We start from the raw sequence: 11,407 nt of genomic DNA on the forward strand, positions 1-11,407 counted from the left end.
TACTTATTTTGTTTGTTGTATGTTGTACCAGTATATAAGGTCTTTGAGGCAATGGTTTGTGTTTCCTTCCCTCCTTTCCTTTTCGTTCACAAGTGTATTTTGCTTAGACCAATATTTGGCATATAGAAGGTGACCAGTACCTGCTTATTGAAGGAATGAATGAATGAGTATATATGACCTCTGGGTCATGATGGAAAGGGTATTTATTATTTTTTTTTTTTACCCTTGAGTCATGGCAAAAAGAAGTTGTGAAAGCTATTGCTCAGTAATAGAGATGATGGGGCACCTGGGTGGCTCAGTTGGTTAAGCGTCCAACTCTTGATTTCAGCTCAGGTCATGCTCTCAGGGTTGTGTTACTGAGCCCTGCGTCGGGCTCTGCACTCAGCATAGAATCTGCTTGAGATTCTCTCTCTCCCTTTCTAAAAAAATATATATAAATAAAATAATAATAATAATAATAATACAGATGACAGTGCTTTGTATGATTCTGAAATTAAAACTGAAATGACTCAGTAATTTCAAAGAGAGATTTTGTTTCCCCTGAGCAATCTGTAAAATGTCTCATTAAGTTGTCTCAGTTCTTTCCTTCACTTTGGCAGCAGAAACTCAGCCTTTCTATGAGTTGAAGGCCCAAGGCTTTTGGCAAATACGGTCACACTGAGAATAGAAGATCAGCCTAGAGAGCGTCAGGTCACTGGGGCAGCGCCACAGCACTGCGGGTGTCCTGCCAGCCAGCACGAGTCCCAGCTGAACACCAGCTCAGCCGGTGCTTACGGAATGCTGTTCTCCTTCCCCTCTGTATGCACAGCGGACACAACAGTTTTAAAATGAGCAAATACAGCACGAGGAGGAGGAGGAGGAGAACTTCATTGTCCTCAGCCTGAGAATCTAGAGCGGGTGGGACAAGCCCACTAGAAGCTAACACTGGTTGCCCCTTATTGGTGAAAGGATGGGCCTGGATAGACCAGTGAAGCCTACAACAGAATAAGCATTTGAGGGGCACCTGCTGGCTGTCGGTGGAGCGCATGATCTTCATCTCGGAGTCGTGAGTGCAAGCCCCACACTAGGTGTACAGGTTACTTAAATAGATCCTTATTTTAAAAAGAAGAAGAAGAAGAAGAAGCATTTGAACTTGGCTTCCAAGAGAAGAGGATCTCAGCCAGGAGAGCTAGGACAACAGTGAAAGCAAAGGAGAAGGCTGCACAAAGAGCAGACGGGCCATCGTGAAGCACCAAAAGTCCAACTTGGCTGGACTTGTGTGGATAGATTTGGATAAATTTGTATACTGTGATAATCAGAATGAGGCCAAAGGCGCCGAGATGCTCGTCTTTCCAGAGAAGCTAAGGCTGCTTCAATCAGCGACTAGCACGGGGCCCGGACCTGGCAGCACCACGGCCTCCGACTCAGCGCTCGCCTGCCTCTGCTGGGCCCTCATCCTGCGCAACGATGAGCTGACAGTCCGAGGGCAAGATTGATGCCCCCATTAAAGCAGCGGGGTTCGACGTTAAACCTTTCTGGCCCGGCTTGCTTGCAGAGGTCCTGGCCAATGTCTACATCGGGAGCCTCAGCTGCAGTGCAGGCGCTGAGGGACCCGCCTGGCAGCCAGTGCTGCGCCAGCAGGAGGCCCCGCGCCTCCACCCCTGCTGCCCAGCTGAGGAGAAGAAAGTGGAAGCAAGAATCCGAGGAGTCTGCTGATGACGTGGGCTTTGATCTTTTTGACTAAACCTCTTCTGTAACCTGTTCGATAGGCTGAACCCCCTTTTTGGGGGATATATTTTTCAAATTCATTCATTTAAGTAATCTCTATATATACCCAACGTGGGGCTCATTTGGTTTGGTTTTTGGTTTTAAGGTTGGGGGAACATGCCGATCCGGGTAATTTTTGGCACAGCCAGTGTCCAGCACTTGGCATTTTACAGACCGCAGGAATGGGTTCAGGATTGGACATGTTAACCAAATTCAACCCAAATGAGACTCTAGGAGAGATTTGCTGGGCTTATGGCAAAGACATGTTCTCACCTTTGAGAATGCTAACAAAAGGGAGTCTTTCTCTCTAGATGTGTAAAAGGAAATACCAGTGTTTATATTTATATATAATTTATATTTACATAGTGACCAGGAGATGGAACCAGTCTTATAATTAAGCCACTACCATAAAAGGGTCAGCAGAGAAATATAAAGAAACTGGATCCTTGATGACATCACTGGGTCGCTGAGTCAAACAATCCCTAAAATATGCTACCTTTTTCTGGAATTTCCAGGTATGGGAGGTAATCTTTATTTTTGCTTAAGCCAATTTAAAGTCAGTTTTCTGTTACTTGCCACCTAAGTTCTCCAATATGAGGTGCACTGACTTGGTGGCTCAGTGTTAGCCGCACACCGCACAGCTAGGCAGTGGGGAAGCAGAACGCAAACCTGAGTCTCTCCTCATGCCCACACAGCGCCGCCTCTGCTACCTTATGCCCATCTTCGTCATTACCAAAGCAAGTGGCCCATGCGTTCCCTCCCTTGCAGTTCAGTCCCCTGCCCTGCACCTGCTGACCTATACCCTTCCAAGCCATGTCCCTTCTCGATTACCCTGCTGTGATCGCTGGAATTTATTTCAACCACCAAAATATGTATCTATGCTTTCCATCTGTTTCTCAGTCCCTCCTTTGTCTCCCCATCTCACTGATACCTGGCTTTCTCTTGAGGTCTGCAGGTGTCTTGCGCCTCAGGAGGAAGCAGCTCAGGGGCTCACACCTTGGCTGTAGGTCCAGCTAGTTTCTGGCTTACTCATTAGAACTCCAGAATATTGTTTTAACTTCATTTTAAAATTCACTTTTTAAAACCAAGAAACTCTTAACTATGGAGAACAAACTGCTGGTTACCAGAAGGGAGGTGGGTGGGGAGATGGGTTAAGCAGGTGATAGGGATTAAGGAGGGCCCTTGTGATGAGCACTGGATGTATGGAAGTGTTGAATTACTACATTGTACACACCTGCAACTAATACTACATTGTATGTTAACTGGAATTTAAATATAAACTTAAATTCACTTGTTAAAAACACATGTCCCCTCCTGCCTTAAAAAATTCGTGCCATGCCAGTGTCCTTGACAATATGTCTGGGCACTCCCTCACAGTCCTTAAGGACCTTGACTCCTACTTCACAGTCTTCATCTCCTCTGCATTTCTCGGCTGTTATCCTGAGGACATCATCGACAGCCTCCTCAGGATGAACTAACACCCCAGTCCACTTGGTCAAATCCAGTTGTCAGCCTTCATCCCTAGTCTTACGTGGAACTCTCAGCAACATTTACCACACTGACACACCCTCATTCTTAAAATGCTCCCTGCATCTGACTTCAGCCACAGCTCACTGTCCTGGGTTTTCCTCCTACTTACTGTTTATTCTCAGTCTCATCTGCTGGCTTCTCCTTCCAAATGCAAAATGTTGGGATACCCTGGAGATCAGCCTTTCCATCTCTTTTCTACCTAGAGTCCCCCCTGGGTAAGCTTATCCAGTACCATGGCCTTAATGGTGATTATCTTCCGATTACTTTCACACTTCTCTCCCCAGCCCTGATCGCTCCCTTGGTGGTGCTTGGTCTCCAGAGATGGCTGCCAAGGATTCCTCCCATCCCCACAGGCATAGGCCACTGTTCTCAAAAGGTGGAGTCTGTTTCCTCTGGCCCGGTGACTTGTTTTCACCAACAGGATAGAGCAGAAGAGATGCTCTGTCAGTTTGGATCTATCCTTTAGGAGGCCTGACAGCTGTACTCCAGGAACCAAGAGTGCACACTATGTTAACTAAAATTAAAAAAAAAAAAAAAAAAGAGGGCTGACAGTTTATGCCCTAATCCTCTGGGGAGAAGCTAGCCACTGTGTAAGAAGTCAGTTCCGTGACCACCGTGCTGCAAGCTAACCACACGGGGGCCCGTAAGGGGGAGCACTGAGGCGCCAGGCCAGCCGCCAGCTGAATGCAGCCACGTGAGTGACCCCAACTGATGCCACATAGAGCAGGACTGTCCAGCGTAGCCCAGTCAACCCACAGAATTGTTAAGAAATAATAAATTGTTGCTGTTTCAAACTTCCATGTTTTGGGGTATTTTATTAGGCAGCAAAAGAGAACTGAAACACCCTTGATCTCCAGACTCCCATATCCCTTGTCAACATGACATCTCCACTTGGAAGTCTAATAGGCATCCAAACTTAACGCCCAAAGTCAGTCTCTTGACATCTCACCTGCCCAGCATACTCGTCCCCTGCTGTTACCCATCTCAGTAAATGGCCATTTGCACAGCCACAAACAGAGGAGTCATTGCAGACTCCTTTGTTACACTCCTCTTGCAATCTTATCAGCTCTAGCCTCAGAATCTATCCAGAATCCCATGAATTCTTACCAGTTCCACTGCTATCATTTTGTTCCAAGCCACCATTGTCATTTACCTAGACAACCGCGATAGCCTTCCAACTGATCTTTCTCTTTCCACATTTGCCCCCTGCCCTCCACTTCATCCTATAGCTGAGACCATTCAGTACAGCAGTCAGAGGGATGCTTGTAAAATGTAAGTGTGGCACTTGAAAAGATGCTCAGCATTGTTCCACATGATGGTCCAGCAATCATTAAGAAAATGCAAATTAAAACCCACAGCGAGGGGCGCCTGGGTGGCTCAGTCAGTGAAGCGTCTGCCTTCAGCTCAGGTCATGATCCCAGGGTCCTGGGATCGAGCCCCATGTGTGTGTATAGACACACACACACACACACACACACACACACATTATATGTATATATACATTAAATGTATATATACATATAATGGAGTATTATTTGGCCATTAAAAAAATGAAATTCTGGTACATGCTACAGCCTCCCTGCTCAGCAGGAAGCCTGCTTCTCCTTCTCCCACTCCCTCTGCTTGTGTTCCCTCTCTTGCTGTCTCTCTCTCTGTCAAGTAAATAAACAAAATCTTAAAAAAAAAAAAACACAGCAAGACCACACCACACCCACTAGGATGGCTACTATCAAAAACAAAAACAAGTGTTGGTGGTGAGGATGTGGAGAAATCAGAACCCTTGTGCACTCTTGGTGGGAATGTAAAATGGTGCCGCTGGTGTAGAAAATGGTATGGTGGTTCTTCACAATATCAAATATAGAATTGCCATTTGATAAGCAATTCCTCTTCTGGGCATATATCCCAAAGAACTGAAAGCAGGGACTCAAACAGATATTTGTACATCCATGTTCATAGCATTATTCACAACAGCCAAAGGATGGAAATTAGCCAAATATCCATCAATGGGTGAATGGATTAAACAAAAGGTAGTATATACATATAATGGAGTATTATTTGGCCATTAAAAAAATGAAATTCTGGTACATGCTACAGCATAGATGAACCTTGAAGCCATTATGCTAAGTGAAATAAGCCAGACACAAAAGGACAAATGTTGTGTGATTCCACTAATACGAGGTAGCTAGAGTAGTCAAATTCATAGACACACAAAGTAACAGTGGCTGCCAGAGGGAGGGGAAATGATGAGTTATTGTTTGATGGGTACAGAGTTACAGAACAGAGAATGAAAAAGTTCTGGAAGTGGATAGTTGTGATGGTTGCACAACCATGTGAATGTACTTCATGTCACCAAACTCTTAACACTTACAAATGTCTAAAATGGTTGATTTTATGCATATGTTACCACAATAATTTTTTTAAATATAAGTAGGATCATAGGGGCACCCGGGTGGCTCAGTCGTTTGGGCCTTCGGCTCAGGTCATGATCCCAGGGTCCTGGGACCGAGCCCCGCATAGTGCTCTCTGCTCAGCGGGAAGCCTGCTTCTCCCTCTCCCACTCCCCCTGCTTGTGTTCCCTCTCTCGCTGTGTCTCTGTCAAATAAGTAAATAAAATCTTTAAAAAATAAATAAATAAAAAATAAAAATAGTAGGATCATGTAATTTTTCTTCTCTGATGAGTTTCCTTTTCACTAAAAGTCAAAATCTTTACAATGGATTACAAATACACAAAATATTGTCAAATGAGTCTAATTACTGGAACAAAAAGAATTTAGCTGAAAACAAAGGGAAGTTTTCCCCCCCTTGAATCTTAATGTACTCTCGCTTTCCCCCTTGGAGTTATTAAGTACTTCTATTGCGAGGCCATCTATTGAAAATGGCCAATGATCAAAATGACAATTGGAATTTGAGCCAAAAGTATATGCGGTTCTATCTCATTGGAGAACCAGTAGGTCTGAATGATAATGAAAGTCAGTCCCTTGGGCGCCTGGGTGGCTCAGTTGGTTAAGCGACTGCCTTCAGCTCAGGTCATGATCCTGGAGTCCTGGGATCGAGTCCCACATCGGGCTCCCGGCTCAGCAGGGAGTCTGCTTCTCCCTCTAACCCTCTTCCCTCTCGTGCTCTCTATCTCTCATTCTCTCTCAAATAAATAAATAAAATCTTTAAAAAAAAAAAAAAAGAAAGAAAGAAAGAAAGTCAGTCCCTGATCCAGAGCAATAGCCTTGTTCTGTGCATCTTTGGTTAGGCAGACCAGCCTGGTCCCTCAAACAAAAAACAGTTTGACCGGAGATGCTCAGCTGTTCCACTCTTTGGGAAAGTGATGATGTTTTTTTAGCCCCCGCTGTCTGCCTTAATGCAAGCAAAAGCAACTTTGAAGAGAGAGTCTCTGGATACCTCTGGGGCTTCAGGACCTTTGCACTTGCTATGCCCTCTACCTGACATGCCCTTCTTCCTTAGATCCATGTAGGTTGCTCCCTCAATAGCCTCCAGTCTTTACCTAAATGTCAGCTTTTCAATGATGCCTTCTTTGACCACTATTTAAAATTTCATCTCCCTCCCCAGTACAGCCTTGCTTAATTCTTCCCTGTGGCTCTTAGCACCTTATAAAATAGAATGTAATTTACTTCCTTATTTTGTTTATTGTCTGCCTTGTCCTACTAGAATATAAGGGTCGTGAGGGCAGATGCTATTATGTGGTTTTTTTCCCCCCACTATCCCTAGTGCTTAGGATAGTGCCTGATACATCATAGCAAGTGTTCAAATATATTATTTTATTTTATTTTAAATATTTATTTGAGAGAGAGAGAGAGCCAGGGGGAGGGGCAGAGGGAGACAGAATCTCAAGCAGACTCCAGGCTGAGTGCAGAGCCCAACACAGGTCTGGATCTCACAACCCTGAGATCACGTCCTGAGCCAAAACCAAGAGTTGGGTGCTCAGCTGACTGTGTCACCCAGAGGCCCCAAGTGTTCAAATATTTTAACGAATAAATAAGTCTGATCATCCAAAGGGAAAAATGGCATCTTGGTCCTCAGCAGTGAACCCTTTCTGCAAGTGAAATATACATGTGAACGTGCACAAAAAACAGCACCTATAATTTTGGGGGGGTTCCTAGACTCCCTGAAGCCCAGCCACAAATGCCAGGTTAAAACCCAATGATCACGTTGCTCTTTTTTGTCTTTCTTTCTACAAAACTGGGGTCACAATATTCTGTACTCTGGTTTCTGTACTTACAAATACATCATAAATATTTTCAAGTAATTAAACATTCTTATTTAAAAAACAAAAACAACAACAACAACAAACCCAATGATCAAAAGTAATCCAGCTGGGACACCTGGGTGTCCAGGGAATGTAGTCAGGCATCCAACTCTTGGTTTCTGCTCTGGTTGTGATCTCAGGGTCGTGATCTTGGGGTCATGAGATGGGGCCCGCACTGGGCTCTGCGCTGAGCATGGAGTTGGCTTGAGACTCTCTATCCCTCTCCCTCTGCCCCTCCCCGCCCCCACTCACTGGCTCTCTCTCTAAATAAATAAAATCTTATAAAAAAAATAATTTAGCTGCTATACATCTTTGGATGCCTCTCCAGTGCAGCCACAGATGTGATTACTACTTGGAGTCTCCCAGAAGACTCGGAGCCTTGCAATATTGTAGCAAATACAGCAAAGGGGCCGCCATGGTTCTGCTAAGAAAACAAGAGCGTGGGCCAGCCTGTCATTTTTCATAACTGAGCTATTAATTCAAGTTATCTTAGGAAAACATCCAATTTTAGTATATGTGCTGCCGAAGCGAGCACATTAGGAAAACATCCAACAGTAAAAGTAGAGGCTCTGAGCAGCCACAAACTGAGGCCCTGCCCTCCATCTCCGGAGGCACAGACCTTCATGTGAAAAGTGATCTTCTCCCAGCTTCGCCACTTTGTGAGTCAAATGCTCACGGATGTAAAGCTGCTCCCATGGAGGACACTTGGCTCCTCGGGGACAGAAGATGGCACAGGGTGATATTGAGGGGCTCGTAGGTTCTGTTCAATGTTGCCAGCTTCTGAGACAGCAGAAGCCGAGAGGACTGACTGCTCCTCAGGGGAGGAGCTCACATGCACAGCATGCCAGGTGAAAACTGCTAAGTAAGAATCTTATAGAAGAAGGGGGTGATGGCAGAGGAGTGGGTAAAAGGCAGTGGGCCCCCCAAGCAGAAGGTGAGAAGGCACAGTAGAGGGAGGGAGGGAATGGTGTAATAGCACGAGCCAGCAATCCATGTGGAGGGTTTGGAGCTTATCAGAAAGGCGTTGGAGAGCCATTAAAGGAGTAAAGATAGAATAAGATTTATATTTAGTGAAATTTTCCCAGGAAGCAGTGGAGGGTAGACTGGAGGGAGCAAGGAGACCATGGGTTGCTTAAATAATCATGGGGCAAAAATGGTATGGATTGACCACGCTGATGGCAGTGAGGAGAATGGGAAGGGAAGGAATTCAAAGGATATTAAGGTAGATAGAGTTATCCACTAATGGAAAATGATTATGGAGGATGACAGAAGATTGAGGAGAGGGCAGAGAGAGGTTCTAGAATAACTGTCTGGCTTCTGGCTTGGGCAACAAGGTGGATATGTGTGCCATTTCCTTAGGAAGAAATATAGGGTAGAGACATGGGGTTGAGGGGCCTTTCTCAACTGGAGTTCCACTAGAGAAGTAAGCCCTGTTGTCCTAAGGCCTCCATCGTCTGGGAGGAATTCATGTTTCTCCCCTGCACCTGGAATTTGTTTCTTGGGAATGATTTTAGCTGTTGTATATATAGAGCTGAGTACTAGTCATGCACTTGAGTACTAGTACAGAGTACTAGTTAGGTACTTGAGTCATTTTCTGCATTCTGTGGTTTAGAGGAAGAACCCAGTTGAGAAAGGTTTTGATAATGTAGATCTCCTTATGCTAAGCCTGTGGGAGTAGATGAAATTACCCTGAGAAAGTATGTAAGACTGAATCAGTATAAATGAGAGAGTCAAGGAATGAGGAGCCCAGGAGGGAGTCCTAAAGACACACTGGAGTAACCAAGAGACCATGGCACCTTAAATTCTCATGGAAGCCAACGAGAAGATAATCTCAGAAAGGATGGGGTCAGGGGGCAGGTTGGTCAAGCTCTTTCCTAAAGTGTGGTTATTGTGTCACTGGCGATGGTAGCGATGATTCTTGGAGTTTATATGGGCAAACATCTTAAACTGCAACAGTTATGTGTTTATTTCAAGTAATAACAGCATTTATGTTATAAATAATAAGCCTATCTGTTACTTCTTTTTTTGATGGTTACTTTGTACCAGACATTGTTCTAAGTGCCTCATATGTATTAATATTCTTACTTCATCCTCACCACAACCTTTTAAGATAGATATTGTTGTCCCCCTTTTAAAAATGAAGAAATTGAAGCCCAGAGAGGTCAAATAACTTGCCCAAGGTCACAGAACTAGTAAGAAGCAGAGCTGGAATTTGAACCCGAGTGGTCTGATTTTGAGAAACTCTGCTTAAAAGAAAATTATTATTATTATTTGCTTTAAAATAAATTCCAGTAAAAAAATGAATTGATTTAAAGAAAGCATCAAACAAATAATAGGCCAAGTGGACTCAACTATCACAACAGTTGTGGACGAGGTAGATGAATGACTGACACTTCTTGAGGAAAAGTGCCCTGGCTGGAGACTTACACTGAAAAATCATGAACTACATGAGCAAGCGAGAGAAATACGTGACAGTGGACCAAACACAGTTGACACATGTCCTGAGAATACAGCACAAAAGGAAACATCTGGATCATACTGTTCCCTGCCTAGGGGGAGGTCAAACTGCATCCTTTCAATTCTGGGCCATGATCCTAGGGACAGACAATAACAACAAACCACAAATAGAATATTAACTATTAACTACCACAGATGCACTTGTTCTTGTGAGGGTTAGATTCCTTAGTAATGTCTTAGAAGATTCACTGGGTTTTTAAAATTTGGCCAAACTCTTCAACATTATGACCATAGTTAAGTGTATTAGAAATGTGCTAAATTACTTCCTTGATTGCATTTTGAACATTTCAACAGCTGAGTACATTGTAAACACTCCAGCAGGAATTTTTATTTCTCATCATTATTTCTTTGGGATCCCCTGAGAAATACAAGAATCTTGTTTATTGCTGAAATATATCTTGTTTAATATCTTTCATGTCTGTCCCTGGTGTCATACCAGCAAAAATGGGAGTGAAAATGCTCATAAGCAGAGGGAGAACTGATAGAGGGAAACAGAAAAGAAGAAAAGGAGAAGGAGATGTATTCGGCAAGGAAGATGGGATGTATACCACCTGGGGCTCCAGGTCCTAATCTGGGAGAAGGCAAGCAAAAGGAGAAAGGAACAGATTGAATGAGCCAAACATACTGGTCATGAGACACTCTCCAGGCCCTGGAAGATAAGGTCGTGACACCTAAGTGAGAGTGAGGGCGCACCAGGCCACTGGTGCATGTACCCACACTCCGCACCCCTTGCTGGTGCTTGCCTGCACATTCTCTGGTCCTTTCAATGTCTTGGTAGCCCATGGTTTCCATGGCAACCCCTGGGAGTGTTTGTTCTCCAGGCCTACAAAGCCACGTGCTATCCCAGGCCCTTGGACCTCCAGGCTCGGTGTGCAATCTTCAAGGCACCTTCAGCACGCCCAGATCCCATCTCAATCTGTACGTCATGACTACCACTCTCTTACAGCTGCCAGAATCAGCCCCCCAAGATTTCCATGGAGCTACTTTCTGCATGAAAGGGAGAGAACAAAATGTGTCCCATCTGGTGGGTGCAAATGAGGTCGCATTACTAGTAACAATTCAAATGTCACTGGTTCTTGCCAGTCCTGCTCCAACCCAGCATTCGGGCCTGAAAATCACTCTCAGGTGTTGTGCGGGGGTCTTACCTGGCTTTGCCAGCATCCTTACTCTCATCTCTCCTCGGGTCGTTCCTCTCAGCCAGAAGATTCTGTGATTCTATGAGATCCGTGAGGAAGGTTGCAGAATCTCCAGGCACTTGCTGTTGTTGTTTTAAACTCTTCCTTATAGAAAATTTCAAGCATATACAAAAGAACAGAGGAGAGTATAACAAACCCTCATGTACCCCTTGACTTGCTT

At 44.5% G+C, this 11,407-nt stretch overlaps 1 pseudogene; it reads left to right on the top strand.

The window, feature by feature from the left end:
* Nucleotides 1-77: 77 nt before the first annotated feature.
* On the top strand, nucleotides 78-5,926 carry LOC112836745 (large ribosomal subunit protein P1 pseudogene; annotated as a pseudogene).
* Nucleotides 5,927-11,407: the final 5,481 nt, after the last annotated feature.

The sequence above is a fragment of the Callorhinus ursinus genome, unplaced genomic scaffold (assembly GCF_003265705.2).
Source record: "Callorhinus ursinus isolate GAN/ISIS: 27379988/994484 unplaced genomic scaffold, GSC_fseal_2.0 scaffold24, whole genome shotgun sequence".
Taxonomy (NCBI): Eukaryota; Metazoa; Chordata; class Mammalia; order Carnivora; family Otariidae; genus Callorhinus; species Callorhinus ursinus.